The sequence below is a fragment of the Neopelma chrysocephalum genome, unplaced genomic scaffold, assembly GCF_003984885.1.
Source record: "Neopelma chrysocephalum unplaced genomic scaffold, ASM398488v2 Primary Assembly neopelma1_96921, whole genome shotgun sequence".
Classification (NCBI taxonomy): domain Eukaryota; kingdom Metazoa; phylum Chordata; class Aves; order Passeriformes; family Pipridae; genus Neopelma; species Neopelma chrysocephalum.
This window is the reverse complement of record NW_020925564.1, coordinates 1,746,192-1,760,131: the sequence shown is the minus strand read 5'-3', so window position 1 is coordinate 1,760,131 and position 13,940 is coordinate 1,746,192. Positions and strand designations below refer to the sequence as shown.

The following is a 13,940-nucleotide window of genomic DNA, read 5'->3' as shown; positions in this document are numbered from 1 at the left end:
TTCGGTCTGATGAAATAGGTGAGGCATGTTTACTCTGATCCAAGTTCTTCCTTTCTACATGTCATAGTTATTTACACACTACAATAAACTAACTGTACTGCAAGACTATTTCTCAGATTAATTATCACTCAGAAGTAAGATTAATTATAGAAGAAAAGCATTTAACATGTTCAAGAACAGAAGTTTACTTTTTTTCTTTAACAAAATTTTAAAACAGAAGGAAAATGAGGACATGCAATCATTCTGGCATGGACCCACACACTAGCCATCGAACTAATACGGCCTAGCCTCTTCAGAGACCTGCCCTGGATCAAGATAGACTGAGCATCTTGTACTATTCAGTGTAAGGTCAGTTTCTATTGTGTGATTCAGAGACAGAATGCGGTAACATCACTCATCTTTTCATACTGTAACTGTGACAATTTCCAGTGAAATGACAATTTCCAATGAAATGTCAATAAGAGAAATTAGGTATGGGTGACTAGCAAGTTAGAAATCTGACACTGTATATATAAGAGGAATATTGTCAATTTACCATGCATGTTGTTACAACCCTAATAAACAAGAAAGGAATGAAAAAAAAAAGTAATTTTTAGGAGCAAAGGATACAAATAGTGTGAAATACAAAACTGTAGTAATGCTTAACCTGAAGTTAGAAAACTACTTGCCCCAGCCCTATGCAATATAACGTGTTCTTGTTGGCTAGACAAATATGAAAACTCTGGCTTCACTGAAAACAGGCAGAAGGACACACTTTCGTAACTGACCATCTTGGTTTGTAATAGGCAAAATTTTTTAAGAACTATTCTCCCAGAACTGTAACAACTGATCTCTCTGTATCTTAAACTTAAACTCTGTCAAACGTAACTTTCACAAATTAGATACAATACTTTTTTTTGAGGCATTAAAATCCTTTCCTTTATAAAAAAACCTGATCTGTACAGAATGGATGAAGTAGTCTCTCATAGAAAGGGAGGCTTAATTTCCATGACAGAAGTGCATGGATCATGTTAAGCATAAAACTTTGTGTAGCTCAGAGCAAATGTCTATGCAAATGGTACATCGTCTATGCAAGGCGTACAGTTAGGAAGATGCAGACTCATTAAGATATTTTCTTTTTTGGTTCCTTGTGACTTCTGAGGGAATGAATGGTGCTTTCTACCAATAATTTTTTCCACAGGAGGATTTGGATCTGCTTAGGACCACATTTTCAGGATCTCTTGTTGTTAGCAGACGTTGTTTTCAAATAACGACATTCTTAAACAGGTTGTGCACTGAAAATGGAAAACATGGAAACTGGAAATTGACATGCTTTAGAGAAGCCTGAGACAGAATGTTTCTCCACTTAGTAGCTCGGGCAGAACATGTAATAATTTTCACATCTTCTAGGAACATTGGTTTAGTGTTAGATTGCCTTATCATTGTCCACTTACAGTGCATTTTGGTTCTGTTATTCAGAACTACCTTGGTTAACATGCTATATTTACTTTGAAATTCAGTAACAGATTATTGAATAATTCTATCTATGTAGAAAAGAATTATTTTCCAGTTAAATTTGCCATAAAACTATCTTGCATTTTGTTTCCCTTTACTTTACAGGTTATTTTCATGGAAGAGGATATTACTCCAAGGGTCAGGCAGCAGTTTAAAGGCTGTTTAAATGAATTGAATTGTTTAGATATTTTTCAGAATACCATTTTCTAAAAAAGGCCAATGGAAGGTTAAAGTCACAAAGGGAAACACCCTTAGTCATTGTCAGCATTTAATTTTATTTTAATGTAAAGTTTGTGTTTTCAGTGCCCATCTTTTAGGAAATATCTTTCTGAAATACAAAGTCAATCATGAGGCACAACTATGACGAATTCAGAGAAACAGGAATATCCTTCCCAGTATATGAAGGATGAGAAAAAAAAGAAACCACAGAAAAAACCATAAACTTCTATAGTTCCTCTGCCAATGATATTGAAAGTCCTTCGTGGGACTCATTATACAGATGTTTAGAAGTTCATATTTTTGCACATATTTCATGAAATTTCTGCCTATATCCCAATTATTTTTTTATTTCAGATTAAATTATTTTAAGCTGTCAAAAAATGAGAAGCTTAACAAATGGAACATCCTAGTTTATTTAATATATTCAATGTAGTATCACATAGTAACTTTTAAGTAAAGTGCTGAGATATCATTAGAGTAGATAGAGTGTAATGTGGGTTGAGAATTGGCAAGACTGTGAGGATCAAAGGTCTATGAACAGTGGCACAGTCCAGATGGAGGCCAGTTACAGTAGGACTCTGTCACAGAGCTGGCCTGGGATCAGTATTATTTCATTAGTATTTAATTATCCATTTCATTTTTTTAATTACAACCTAAATGATTGGATGAGCTGCACCCTCAGCAAAACTGTGGGTGATACCTGTCTGGACAAGTGGTCAATACACTGGAGGATAGGACTAATGTGCAGAGGGCAGCAGAGGGGCTGGAGAAGCAAGCAGAAATAAGTCCATGAAAATCATTTAAGCAAAAGCAAACAAATTCCAGCCCCTAGGATGGGCAAAACCCTGCAGCAGAAAAGGCTGTGGGTAACTAGCTGGGAGCAGCTCTGCAGAACGGTCTCTGAAGACAGCAGGTTGGTAGTGTCCTCGTGCAGCAATATAGCCTCCTGTCTGGGGTTGCACAAACAGCAATGCAGCCAGCAGGTCTCAGTAGGGATCTTGTCCAGCAGTCTGTACCCTGTGAGACACTCCTGAGTCCTGTGCTGAACTCAGACTCCTCTGCATGACACAGACCCTAACATACTGGTGTGTGTCCTATAGAGGGCACTGAAACAATCAGGGCTGGAACATTCAACATTCAAGGAGACACTGCAGGATCTGGATGTGTTCAGCCTCTAGGAAAAGAAAGGGTGAGAGGGAGCATGATTGCTATCTTCAGGTATCTGATATGAGAGTACAGAGAAGATAACTTCTCATTCTGCACTTATCAGGTGCATGAACAGTAGTAAGTTAGATTCATGACCACTGAAGAACCTGAATATTCTAAAGTCTAAGGGGCTCAATGAGATGCATCCCAGAGTCTGAGAGAATTGACTAACGTAATTGTCAAGACACTCTCCATGTTATTTGAAAAGTCATGACAGTTGGGGGAAATTCCAGGTGACTGGAAGAGGGGAAACATCGTACCCACCTTTGAAAAGCGTAAAAGGCGGACCATGAGAACTACAGACCTGCCAGTCTCCCCTCTGTGTCTGGCAAGAGCATGCAACAGATCCTCACAGAAGCTATGCTAAAGCACATAGAGGACAGCAAGGTGATTTAAGAGCTAAGGATGTCATTTATCTGGATTTCTGTTAAACCTTTGACATGGTCCCCCACACCATACATCTCTTTAAATTAAAGAGAGATGGATTCAATGGCTGGACAGTTCAGAGGATAAGGAATTGATTGGACAGTCACGTCTAGAGGTTAGTGGTCAAAGGCTTAGAGTTCCAGATGCACTTCAGCAACAGATGGTGTCCCTCAGGGGTCCATATTGGGACCAGTGATCTTCAACATCTTTGTTAGTGAGATAGACAAAGGGATCGAGTGCATCCTCAGCAGGTTTCCGAATGAGACCAAGCTGAGTGGTATGGCTGACACATCTCAACTACAGGACGCCATGCAGAGGGATCTGGACAAGCTTAAGAAGAGGATCCATGAGAATCTCATGAGGTTTAACAGGGCCAAGTGTAATGTCCTGCACCTGGGTTGGGGCAACCCACGGTACCGTTAAAGACTGGGAGATGTATGTATGGCCAGTCTTTGCGAACGAAGATTTTGGAAAAGGTCTTTTTACCTTTCCAGCCTGCGCAATGGATTTTTTAGGTGAGACACAGCATGCGCTGAACTGAGCCCACCCTTTAATCCTAAGGTTCATCTGCCGGGGCCAAGCGAGCTTGGACAATGGCAGTGAGGTCCTCAGGACGTAGGTTTGTTTAGTGACCTTCTCTTAGATGGATGGCCTTACAGGGCTGACGAGCTCCATCTGCCCGGGGGAGTATCCCTGACTGGGAATCGAACCCGGGCCGCGGCGGTAAGAGCGCCGCATCCTAACCACTAGACCACCAGGGGTCCCCAGACTGGGAGATGAACAGAATGAGAACAGTCCTCATGAGAAGGACATGAGGGTGCTCATGGATGAGAGGCTGGACATGAGCCAGCAATGTGCACTCACAGCCCAGAAAGCCAACCACATCCTCAGTTGTACCAAAAGCAGTGTGGTCAGCGGGTCAAGGGAGGTGATTCTGCCACTGTACTCCTCTCTGAGAAGATCCCACCTGGGGTACTGTGTCCAGCTCTGGGCTCCCCAGCACAGGAAGGGTATCAACCTTTTGGAACAAGTCCAGAGAAGGGTCAGCAAGTTTATTTAGAGAGAGCACCTCTACTACAGGGAAAGGCTGAGACAATTGGGGTTGTTCATCCTGGGGTGACCTAATTGCGGCTTTCCGGTATTTGAAGGGAGCCTACAAGGAACATGCAGAGAAACTTTTTACAAGGACATATAATGACAGCACAAGGGGGAATGACTTTAAACTGAGAGTAGGTTTACATTAGATATTAGGAAGAAATTCTTCACTGTGAGGGTGGTTAGGCACTGGAACAGGCTGCCCAGAGAACTTGTGGACTGCCCACCCCTGGAAGTGTTCAAGGCCAGGTTGGATGGGGCTCTGAGTAACCTGGTCAAGTGAAAGGTTAGAGACGAGGGGATTGGAACTAGAGAATTTTGACATCCTTTCCAACCCAAACCATTCTGCGAGTCTATGAAGACGAAGCTGTACAGTGAAACAATAAGAGAGGACATACAAAAGGGAGGTTTCACCTAGGTAGCAAAAGAATTTTTTGCACATTATAGGTAGTCAGAGATTTAAACAGGTTAGCCAGAAAGTCTGTGCAACCTCCACCCTTGATAGCATACAAAAATCAACGGGAAAAAACTCTAAACAACTTGATCTAGTTGTGCTTTCTTTGAGCATGGGACCAGATGACCACCAGAAATAATTTCCAAAGCATATATTTACATGGTTCTCTATTACAGGAGGGTTATCTCCAGTGTGTTTATTTTATAGCTTGTTTGCAACATGTCACACTGCCTGGAATTGCATCTACATCTGACAACCACAAAATATTTTTATTTTTTTCCAAATAATACTGTTCTCTTAATTCTCTTTCAAAAGCTGCCTCTACTGTGCATACATCCATCTGGGACTAAAACCGGTCACAATATAGGGTTCAGAAATAAAGAAAGAACTCCCTTGGAGATACAGTTTGTCTAGTTTTGTTCATATTTTAAATGTTATGGGGTTTATTCCATGACATACTTTCTCAGGCATTCCTGCCTGATTGTTGCAAGGTCAATGACACCCTAAATACCCAGGATGTTTTCTAATCATGTGAATTCATAATGAAATAGTAAGATTAATCATCTTGAAATAGAGTAAAATGCATTTATATTTCAATATCTAGTTTCCTGACAAGAATGGGGCAGACAAAATTGTCTACAATGCCGCAAGTTTAAAATTTTCGGTATCTCACAATATTTATGAGTTATTAAGTAGCATTACAAGTTTATTTTCTTATTACCGAAATTAAAATCTGATTTAAAAACTATGAAACCATAGATAAACTTTCCAGCTAGAGACAATTATGTCCACTTTGCAAGGCAGTTGGTCTGAAAAATCCTATCTAGACTAAGTCAAAATCATTGTACAACATAAAATGAATTCCCCAAGTTGTAATTAAACTCTCCATTCATTGATTTCTGTATTGACAGCTCAACTGAAATAGGATCACATAGACTCTTCATTCCTATGATTACCTTTGGGTGTCACTTTGCAACATACTTTCAGCCATTAATCAAACCAAATCTGTCAAGGAGCTTTTTGAAGTATCATAAAACAAATGAACTTGAAAATGTTGGTATTTGGTGGGGATATGAGGCCTTAAAGGATTAAAGGATATTAGGCAGACAAAAAGAATGAAAGACAAGAGGATACATGCGTATGGGAGGGGAGGGAAACCCCGGTCTGTCCCACTGTGTGCAACTTATTTATATATTACAATAACTCTTCACTATGTTTTCTTGCTTCCATAAAGTCTGTTTTGGGGGAAGTGTTGGGCAGAATCAAACTCTGTATGCTATAATTAATCAAATGTAAGATACATTAGAAGAAACAGTGACAAAATAATTAGTGGTTAACTCACTTTGCAAGTTTTTGATACATACAGAATAAGTGGAACTTTTACTTCTGTTGCAGGGGAAACACTGAGAGTTGTATTTTGCTGCTGGAAGCTAGAAGACTGGGATGTTTGCTCTCTCTCTCTCTCTCTTTCTCTCTCATTCTCGCTCTGTCTTTCCTCTCTCTCTGGAAGTAGCTTAATGAAATGAAAACGACAATGGCATCACTGTTGTGTCTCCATATTGAAATGTGATATTGAAAAGTTTTCTTCAGGGTATTTCATTACTTATTTCGTTGAATAAAAGATACGTGGTGTCAAACACAAACCTAAATCACCTTGTGTTCCGGTGTCTTCTCTCCTTACTCATCAGCAGCCTGTGAGACAGAAGAAAAGCTGTGAGATATATCTGCTGAAAATTATTTGTGGCAGAAGTCTGTTTTCCCTGGTGGTTTTGCACAACAGTTTAGTAACATTTTCAAGCATTTCCCTTTCCTTATGCAGAATTTCTTTCAAAACTTCGGCATAGCTTTGTTCTTACTTTACACCAAAGGACAAACCTCTTGTGATTTGAAGCTGCTGACATCTTCATTTAGCAGCCCTGTGATGGTGATTATTTTGCATCACAAAGGGAGTCCATATTCATTATAATTTATACTGAAGGCTGTATCACTGTCTGTGGATTTATATAGGAATTCAAAAATTCGGACTGCTCATAGGAAAAGCATTTCATGGTCTTAATATACCATATCTGTAAAGGGAAAAATCCTAACAGTTTAGAGCCACTGGATATTTTTTACCCATGTTTATAGAAAACCAATAGATTTGGCTCCCTAAGGGAGGTTGAAAAAATTAGAAGACAGAGGAAAAGGAACACATCAAGAATGCCTTTTCCCATCAGAACTTGAACAGTATTTTTTCATAGTACTTCTGCCCAAAAAGCATAATAAAATTTTAAAATATTTCCTGCATGTCTGCATTTTAATTATGTTTAGAATCTCTGCCTTCATCAACTATAGCTAATATTTTATGTCATGAAAACTAAAACCAAACCAAACCAAAAAAACCATAAAAAAAGTAAAAATGCTCCTGAAAATGCCATCAGTGACCAGTGGTCTGAAAAAAAACTTGCATAAACTTTGTGCTGTTTTAAATACCACCTAAAGTCTTCCAAGTTAGTCTTTGGTATGTAAGGTGTGAAGTTAAAAAGCTTACATAAAAGAACATTCAAGAAAAAAGAAATTCCATAACAAGTCAAGAGATTATGCTGTTGTGCTTAGATATTTTTTTCCAAACTGATGTACTGTTTGTTGAATATGGGATAGAAATAGGTTCCTCACCTCCTTATAATGTGAACTGACTGAATTATCAGCTAGTGTAAATGAAGCTATGACCTATATTTTAAAAATTGATAAAGTATTATGAATTGAGGAGGTCATTTCCATGCTGTTTTGTTCAGAAATAAATGTTAGCTGATAGATGTCATCATAACATTTGCAAGAAATTACTGCTTATTATCGAGCTATTGAAACTACATGTCAGTATAGTATTTGCTAAAGGTAAACAAAGCAGCACACTGTTCCAATACAATTGCCAAAAGTTTCTCAGAAATTAGGTAAATGTAAGCTTCTGGTAAACATTGTATAGAGAAATTACAACTACAGCTTATCTTAAATGCATATTTTAAATTCTCCATAATTCTAATGAATACACTTCACCCAGCCTAACAGCACAGTGTAGAATTCTATGCTTTTATAACAAATGCTTAAAGACCATCTGTTCATCTGTAATGTCCTCCATATTGCTTTCTTCCCCTTCTCTTCTGCATCTCAGGTTCCTATACAATTCAAGAAACAAAAAAGCAAAACATGAGAATATTGAAATAGACAGAGGAAAATGTAAAGGCATAATTTTACACGTTTCTAAGAAAGGTTATTACAGATCTAACACAGCAAATATGGTTACAATAGTCTGAATGTCAGCTAGGCAAATGAAGGTAGATCAAACATGTTTTGATCTGTCCAAAATCTCCATTTTGTTTAATTTTTTGACATTTTCTGACACAAACTAAATATTCTTATCGCCCCTTGATCTGAGGAATTACTTCAGGTTTGTAAAATTTTTCTTTCTAATAAAAAAATAAGGTGGAATACCTACGTCTCTAGGTAAAGTGGGCAGCATTTAAGTGTGAATTAAGACTTCCTGGTTCACCAACACGTGAAATACCAAGTAACAGGTGTCATTCACTTCACTAGTGACTTCAACTATATCTTATAAAAAAAGAAGTTTATAAGTAATTTTAGTCAGATTCTTGAAGCCATGATTCTATGCCTTGTAATTCTTCACTCTCTCTGCTACTGGTTACTTTTTTGGTGGTGGTTTTCCTGGTTGACCTACCACAGAATCACAGAGTGAGTGATACCGACCAGCACTTCTTCATGTTTTCTAGACAAATCCAGGCAGATTTCAGTGTCTCCAAGGACAGGGATACCACAACCTCTTGAGGAAACACATTAAATTGTTTGATAACCCTCACAATAAAATCCCCTTTTCTTCTGTTCAGAATTATTTTCATATATCTCAGTTTGTGTCACCTGCCTCTTGTCTCTGAACATCACTGAGAAATTTGGTTCCTTCTTCTTAATTCAGACCTGTAAGTACGTATATACCTGAAGAACATCCTCATGAGCCTTTTTTTCTCCAGGATGTACACTCACAGCTCTCTCAGCCTCTCCTGATGTGACACATGCTCCAGTCACTTTATCATCTCCACGGTTCCCCAGGGGCCTCTCTCCAGTAAAGAATCATAGAATAGGTTGAGGTAGAAGGGACCTTTTAAAGGTCATTTAGTCCAACCCTCCACCAACGAGTGGGGACATCTTCAAATAGATTAGGTTGCTCAAAGATCCAAGCAAACTGACCTTGAACATTTGTAGGTGTTCTAGCTTTCTCACAGTTGCTGAGAGGGGGTAGAGCCTAGAGCCATGTGGGCACATCTGGGTTCCTGTTGTATACCACCCACATCATTACTGGGTGTGTGGCTTTGTGGGGAAGAAAAGACAAATGCACAGCAGAAGCAGTGTCAGTTTTTGTTCCTTTTTTTATTCCAGAAGAGCAAAGGGGAAAACAGAGTTGGTGGGGGACAATGCAGGCATGGAGTGGAGCAGTTGTTTGGTGTGGTCTGGGTGCAGTTGGGGCAGTGGATGGGGAACGGAGCGGTTGTTGCAGGCAGAGCGGAGTGGTCAATGTGGCACAGCACTGTCCAGCTTGTCATTGTTTTTCGCTGTCTCGGGCTGCGGGGAAAAAGATACTGGCTGCAGTAACACCTACCATTTTCTCCTTTGTCTTGAGACACCGCATGCCACTGCCAGACTGCAGTAGCATCCACCATTTTCTCTTTTGTCTCAGGAAAGGGCCGTGTGACCATTGGGATGTGGTAACGCTTGCCATCATCTCTTGTGTCTTGACAGCCACACAAAGTGAGGTTGGGGTGGCAAGTACTTTTTGGTATATAAATCACCCCATCTTTTGTATACTTTTCTTATTAGTATTGTTGCTGTTACTGTTTGTTTTCCTTAGTTCATTACTCTTTTTCCTGTAATGCATAATTTCAACTCATAATCTCTACCTTTTGACCCTTTCTCACTGGAGGGGATGGGAAGAAGCAAAGTGGTTGCTTTAAGTTTGAATTCCCGCCGGTTTTAAACCACAACACTAGGGATGGGGCATGTAACACCTCTCTGGGCAACCTGTGCCAGTGCTTTACCACCCTCATTGTCAAATGCTTCTTTCTTATACTAAATTTAAATCAAATCTTCTACAGTCTGAAGCCATTGCCCCTTATTCTATCACTACAGGACCTTATTGTAAGTCCCTCTGCAGCTTTCTCATAGGCCTTCTTTAGGTTTTGGAAGGCTGCTATAAGGTCATTTTGGAGCTGTCTCTTCTCCAGGCTGAGTGACTGGAGCTCATTTAACCTGTTGTCATACAGGAGATGCTCCAGCCCTCAGATTGTCTTTGTGGTCCTACTTTGGACTTGCTCCAACAGGTCCATGTCCTTCTTGTATTGGAGGTGCCAGACACAGCACAGTCATTGCTGTTATGCTTTGCATTCCTTGCCAAATTCAGCCCCAGCTTTGCCTTGGCCTTCCTCCCCCATAGCTACACAACCAGACTGCGTCCCTGTACTCTTCTCAGTATACTTGTCTATGCTTCTATTGACTATGCCTTTGCTTCTTTCCCTTTAGTTTTACCGGCAGATGTACCTATGTCTCTCTTGTGCAAGGCAGATCAGCACTGAACACACCACCCAGATGAGTCTCATTTAAGCTAGTACTACCTCCTTTGATCTGCCTGCAGCGGCCTTCCTGATGTGTCAGGATGGTTCTGACCCTCTTTGCTGCAAGGGCACATTGCAGACTCATGGTTAACTTATTGTTCACCAAAACAGAGAGTGTCTCTCTGTCAAGCTTCACACTAGCTGATGGGCCACCAACATGTACTGATGCAGGGGGTTATTCCTTCTCAGCTGCAGGGTGTGTCACTTTAGTCAAATTTAATGTGGTTGTCCATTTTCCAGCCCTTCTAGATCCATCTGAAAGGCAGTGCACACATATAGTGTATCACCTGCTCCTTCTAGTTTGGTACATTCTGTAAAAGATTGTCATCTCTTCCTAGTGTAATCAGTAACTTCATCTCACCAATTGCTGCCCTACTTCTTACAAAAGCTTTTTGTATTGTATATTCCAGTTTCTACCTAAATACGTGAGCTTGTGTTTTCACTTATGGCTATTATAGTTTCAGTTGTCTCATTACACAAAATCATTAAACTGCTTCCGCTGGTTTAAACTGACAGAAGGGCAGATGTTATGCTACCAACTCTGATGGAATTGAATCCAACTCATTCTAAATGAGAATCCATTGTTTTACAGCAGCATTTTAAAATCTACTTGTAGCTTCTGAATAAGTCTGAGAGTGAAACTAAAAATCTTGGCTTTAAATTTGCTTGCATTGAATTTAACATCTTACCATTAATTCCACTGAAACAGCTAAGCCCTAAGTAAGGGCTTAGGAAAAATCCTGCCATATGTGATTTTTAAATATTCATAACTCAGAGAAATAGAAAGGTATTTTTGCTTGAAGATTGTGCTAATGTTTTGTTTGGGGTTTTTTTGTTGTTTTGTTTGTTTTTTGTTGGTTTTTTTTTTCAGTGAAGGCTTAATTTGGCCCAATATTCAATTTTAAAACAGAAAGCTTTTCACTGTTCTAAGAATTAACATAATATAAATATTTGCTTTGCATATTTTAATGCTTAAGAATAAAAAACACCTTTAGATCATTTTTTCTTTCAAAAGACAACAAGCAAAAAGTCTTAATACCAGAAGTTTAAAGGTTGAGCATGAAAGTGGAATTTATACCACTGTACAACATATATAATTGTACATGTGGGAACACATTCAAGATGCAGTCGTAATTTCCTTCTCTATCCCATATTTTTAGAAGAAATCTGGCAATATACTGTGTCAATTATACACAGAGATTTTAAAAAAAGTTGTTTATGGTATACTTCAAGTAAATAAAACCCAAATCTTGTTATAAAGAATTGTAAGGAGTGTTTATTAATTCTTTATGTTTTATTTCATGTTACTTTTACTCTTGAGGCAAGAACTGCAAATTAAAATTTTTAAATTTTTTGCTTAAAAACATTTGTTGTAAGAATATATTTACTTACAACATATGAACACTGGAGAAAATTTTGAGTATCAGAATACCTTATAACTTATATTTTGACAATATGATCTGATTGACTTTTTGACAGGAAAACAAAGTAGGATTTCCAGTCCTTTTATTCTCCTACATCTTGGGAGTCTGCCTTATTTTCCTTGAGGAACAGGTAGAATACCAAATACTCATCATATTTAACAAGTAATTCACAGACATTTAAAAAAAAGCCCCAAAGCGTATTTACTGCACTATGAATAGAAGTTTAGTTTATGGAATATGAAATAAATACTCAGGATGGAGATGTGTATTTTGCATTCACAGACTTTATTTTGAGGATTTATTTAATCTTGGTTAGGATTGAAGCAGGAGAAAATGTATTTCTCTAAGTTTATTTTTATTGATTTACACTTTATTGTACTGAGGTATGGCAGTCTTCCCTATTTTTGAATGTCGTTATAGTCTAACCAGGGTCCAAACAGAGGTTACTGGTAATAACTACACTCTTCTTTTCCAGCCTCTACCAAAGCCTTCCAAGAAAAGATCACCCTTTGCTGATTTCTTTACATGGATCTGAGGGACATGCTTTTATCTTGCGGCTGAGTTAATAGTGGCCTTTACTAATAAAATCAGAAATTTCTGACAGAAAGACGACTTTGTTCCATATTCCGTGTTTTAGGACCAGGGCCAGGAGTCATTGCTTACTTATATGTTGTTTAACACCCAAACAAAATAAAACACCATTTTATTTCTCATAACCATTAGTTTAAACTTGTGTAATCTGTCTATGGAAAGTGTTGTCAGTTTTATCCACGTATTAAAGGGGCAGATAACATCTGCATTCCACTATTAGTAATTTTAAAGCAATGTTTCTTCTTAGTTTTCAAGTTTTGAAGAGAAAATCAGTACATCAGACTCCCATAATATTGCAGAATTATTCAATATTTTTGCTTTCTGCATTCCTTGCCTCTGCTTATCTCAGTGTTTTAGTTTTGCTGCCACTTGAAAGTATCCAGTTGACTGATATAAGGAATGAAAGAATGTGACAAAGTCATCAAATGCCTTTATATCAGCATCTTCTCCAGATGATGTGCTAAAAGGGGTGTCAGGAATAGTGAATGGAAGAGAATATATAATCTGCATTTACACTTTTATTTAAATTTTAAGAAGTTTTGCGTTTTGTAGAAGTAACATCTAGTTGTCTTATTCCCTTTAATTTTGACTACTTTCCATGTCTCACCCTTCCTCTTTTTCACAGTCCTGAAATAAGAAGAATGAACAAATATATATTCATTGTGTTTGGTCGATTAAATGACAAAATTTGGATATATAGGGGGTGATAATTGAGACGCCTTTGTGTAAACTGGGAAATAACAAGTTCTTCAGAATTCAATAAACACCTCAATCTCTTTTAAATGCAGTGCCAATTTTTTCTCTTTTATATTTTTATGCTATGTTGATTATTGTTTACACTGAAGCTTTTGCAAAACAACAAAAATCTCTATTTTAAACTCTAGGTATAAAGAAAAAATGTTTGAATGAAAAAAATAGCAGCTTGCATGAATTTGACAACGTTCTTTCATATTGTTTGGGAATAAATAAACACAAAGTGGATATATTTTAGTTGCCAGTAGACTAAAGCACTGCCTGTGCCTGAAGTTAGTGTGACAGAAGATTGCAGTATATATTGTACTGCATGGATAGTAAGTAACATCACTCCCAGAGATGCTTAAAGTGGTGTATAAAAAGGAAGGTTCTATACTGTGGATTCAGACAAGGAAAGATGTAAAGACTAAATGGCAGACTTTTTTTGTTATGCTGCAGAATGACATGTAGATGCCTCACAAAGTGCCAATCACAGTTGACCAATCAGTAGCAGACTTCCTTTTTTTTTCATATAGACTTAATTTAATTCCAAAATTTTTAAGTGATAGGATATCAGCTGGCAAGCAATAGAAAACAGTTAGTCAACACTATTTAATTATTTCCTGATACATGGTTGAATTTTCC

At 38.1% G+C, this 13,940-nt stretch overlaps 1 non-coding gene across 1 annotated transcript; it reads right to left on the bottom strand.

The window, feature by feature from the left end:
* Positions 1-4,034: 4,034 nt before the first annotated feature.
* Positions 4,035-4,106, bottom strand: TRNAK-CUU. The gene has a single exon. It is a non-coding gene; the product is annotated as a tRNA-Lys (tRNA).
* Positions 4,107-13,940: the final 9,834 nt, after the last annotated feature.